Raw genomic sequence first — 4,255 nt, 5'->3', positions numbered from 1 at the left:
CGCTTTTGCCCAGTCTAAGGCGTCTTCCATAAAGGCTTGAAGGCGCCTTCAAGAGATTGAAAGCACCTTCCACAAGAAAGGCGTGAGGGCACCTCCAGCAGTGTTGGAGGCGCCTTTAGCAGCTTCAGCAGCTCCATTTGCTCTTTCGCTGCTCCAATCGTCTAGGTGATTTCGTTCATCCAGAATTGGGCTCACCCAGATACATCTTCCAGCCTTCTCCTCGAGCACACTTCCTCCCCGGCTTCTTGTCCCTCGAACGCCGCATACTTTCTTCTCGTCCACCAGTGTACTCTTCCCTAGCATTTCGTCCCTCAGATGCACCGAGCACATCGACTCCTTTCTCGTGCCACCCTTCTCGCTAGCTGTGTCTTCCACTTGACTTCTTGTGTTCCTAAGCTCTCACGTACTTAGACACAAGGATTAAATACAACATGATCTAACTGAAGTTGGTTGACCACATAAAAACCACCTCGGGGTTCTAACACACCCTAAATTATTGGTAACTATAAATAGTATTAAAATTTTCATACTACTGCTTTAAAAGGGAAGTGTAGGATGTTACACTGTCCCTATTTTTGTATTCAATTACCTCTTCCAGCGGTTTTGGAAAAGACATTTAGTGAATTACCCAATGATTGGTCCGCGGGACCTGAGTCTTGAAGTAGGAGTTGCCGAAGACTCTAAACCAAGTAAAACCGACTGAGTTTTTCTTGTGTGTTCTTTTCTGTTTAATCTTTCCGCTGTAATTTTATTTTAAATTTATAAAATTACTCTATTTTCAAAAAATATGTGATTCACCCCCCCCCCTCCCCTCCCCTCTGACATGCTCATGATCTAACACCCTCAACCAGGAACATGTCGTCACTGAATCTCTCCTCCAGTTGTTTACCTTTACTTATCATTTGTGAACTTAGTTGACCTTGATCTCTTGACCCACTAGGTCTTCCTATCAGATGCTCTATCTGGACTTTAGCTAATTATTTGGTCCTCCCTGATCTGACCAGACTTCCTATCAACTGTCTAATCCTTTCTGACTCAACTGGACTTCCTTCAATCATCTGGTCCTCCCGACTCGACTAGACTTCAACCTGGTGTCTGGTCCCTATCAATTCTTTCAGTCCTTCGCACTAGGTAACAAGATTAGACAATATAATCTCTACCTTTAATCCTTGTCATTCATCAAAACTTTAGTTAGATCATTAGTGATAACTGCACCAACAAAATTGTCAAGACAAAGAAACAGTTAATTGAAGCATATAAAGAAAATAAGGGTATGAGTGCCAAGTAAGCTTACCCCCATGGGTGAACTCGTCGTCGCTCAGGTTCGGGCATCAGTCCAAGATTGGGCCAAGGGGACTTCTATTTTGATTTTATGTTCTAGGGCGCGTGGGTCAGCGAGGTTGGGAGTGTGCCATTCATCCAAAGGTAGCTTGAGGATGGTCGTGATTCACCTATGTCTGCCCGGTTCACTTGGTTCGGAGCTGGATTTGGATATGGTCCAGGACTTAGAGGCAGTGACTGAATGTATTGTAGAAATAGGAGGTGCAGGCTAGGTCGGGGTGGCAACAAAAAGGTGACCCGCTAGGTTGGAAATTGACAGTTCAGAGAGGGAAGGTGTCCCTGTTGGTTGCTACTCGGAAAACCTATAGGTTCCACTGTATAAAAATTTTGTACAAAGGTCTGAACCTTTTCCTAGCTACCATGTGTTCTTTTAAATTAAATTTTGGATCGCCTGCGGAACTTAACACGTTTGATCCAAAACTTAATCTATTTGTTCTTTTAGGTTTTGACTTGGATCTCCTGCGGAACTTAACACGTTCGACCCAAGTCTCCTTAAGTTATTAATTCCATTAAATATTAATTTCCATAAAAGGTTCCCAGTACTGACGTGGCGAGGCACATGGCCTTCTTGGATATGGGAGCAACCACCACCGACTAGACAAAACCTTTAATAGAAAGCTAATATTTAATTTCCTAAAATAACTTTAGGTTAATCAAAGAGAACAATCAAATCACAAGGAAAAGAAAGAAACAAAAGAACACAACTTCGAAAAAACATATTCGAAATTCTAGAACGTAAGCCTCTTGTATTTGGTATTATTTCCATAAATAACTAGCATGATGCGGAAATAAAATTTACTAGTTATACCTTGTAGAAAAACCTCTTGATCTTCTACCGTATTCCTCTTCTAACCTCGGACGTTGTGTGGGCAACGATCTTCCGAGACGAGAAACCACCAATCACCTTCTTCTCCTCCTAGCTAGGTTCGGCCAACAAAGAGGAAGCTTCACCAAGGAAGAAAAACAAAATACTAACCAAGCTCCAAGAGATGCTAGCTTTCTCTCCTTCTTCTTCTTCTTCTCCGAGTAGTATCCGGCCACCGCAAGAGCTCCAATAGAAGGGTAGGGTTCGGCCACCACAAGAGGAAGAAAGGGAGAGGTTGGCCGGCCACACCAAGGAACAAAAGAGGGAGAGGAATAATAGATGTTGTGTCTTGAGAAGGCACCCTCACCCCTTCTTTTATATTCCTTGGCCTAGGTAAATTAGGAAATAAATTTTCCTTAATTTCCTTGACATGATTTAATTGAGAGAAATAAAATAAAATTTTCCTAATTAATTTGTGATGGCCGGCCACATCATTGGAAGGCAAATAGGACAAGTTTCAATCAACAATTAAAACTTCCTAATTTGTTTCCGGAAATTTTAAAAAATAAAATTTCTCTTTAAAATCTCTTTATGGTTAATAAAAGGAAATTTCTATAATTTTAATTTTATCAATCATGTGGATAATTTTAAAGAGAAAATAAAATATCTTACCAATCTACAAATTAGGAAAGAGATCTAATCTCTTTCTTAATCTTTTGTAGATCTTTTACAAGAGAAATATTTTAATTTTAATTCTCTTTAATAAATTATTTCTTCCACATAATAAAAACTAAAATTAAAATCCCTTTTTAATTTTATTTGGCCGGCCCTACTAGCTTGGGTTCAAGCTAGGGCCGGCCACCCCAAAATATACCTAGGCCGGCCCTAGCTTGTTCCCAAGCTAGCTTGGCCGGCCCCCATTGGGTGGGTATAGAAGGTGGGTATAGGTGGGTATAGAACTCTATAAATAAGAGGCTACGATAGGGACCGAGAGGAGGAATTGGTTTTGGTCTCCCGATAAAATTAAGCATCCCGTGTTCGCCCCGAATACACAACTTAACTTTATCAATGATAATTCATTCCACTAGAGAACTATCATTGAACTACCGCACCAATCCCAAATTACATTTTTGGGCTCCTTCTTATTATGAGTGTGTTAGTCTCCCTGTGTTTAAGATATCAAATGTCCACTAATTAAGTGAGTTACTGACAACTCATTTAATTAATATCTAAGTCCAAGAGTAGTACCACTCAACCTTATTATCATGTCGGACTAAGTCCACCTGCAGGGTTTAACATGACAATCTTTATGAGCTCCTCTTGAGGACATTATCAACCTAGTATCTCTAGGACACAGTTTCCTTCTATAATCAACAACACACACTATAAGTGATACCATTTCCCAACTTATCGGGTTTATTGATTCAACGAACTAAATCTCACCCATTGATAAATTAAAGAAATAAATATCAAATATATGTGCTTGTTATTACATTAGGATTAAGAGTACACACTTCCATAATAACCGAGGTCTTTGTTTCTTTATAAAGTCAGTATAAAAGAAATGACCTCAAATGGTCCTACTCAATACATTCTGAGTGTACTAGTGTAATTATATAGTCAAGATAAACTAATACCTAATTACACTACGACCTTCCAATGGTTTGTTCCTTTCCATCATGGTCGTGAGCTACTGTTTATAATTTATAAGGTACTGATAACATGATCTTCTGTGTGTGACACCACACACCATGTCATCTACAATATAAATTAATTTGAACAACTACATTTATCATAAATGTAGACATTTGACCAATGTGATTCTTATTTCTAGATAAATGTTTATACCAAAAGCTAGGCTTTTAGTATACACTCCAACAGTCCCATCAGACGAAACCAGAGTACTTCGATCGATTGTAGTTCCAGGGATCATTAAAGTGGAACTCTCACCTCGTTCAGAAGGAGATCGAGCTGCTAAGGCTTCTGCGGAGGCTTGTGGTTGAGGTGTGGCCAATTGGACCGGTGTGGCCGCTTGGTGTATTTTGCAGCATCAGCAGTGGATTAGGGGTTCCAGAGAAGTTGTGGATTTAGATGGAATGACAACCGGTA

The sequence above is a fragment of the Zingiber officinale genome, chromosome 6B (assembly GCF_018446385.1).
Source record: "Zingiber officinale cultivar Zhangliang chromosome 6B, Zo_v1.1, whole genome shotgun sequence".
In the NCBI taxonomy this organism is placed as follows: Eukaryota; Viridiplantae; Streptophyta; class Magnoliopsida; order Zingiberales; family Zingiberaceae; genus Zingiber; species Zingiber officinale.
This window is presented reverse-complemented; position numbering follows the sequence as displayed.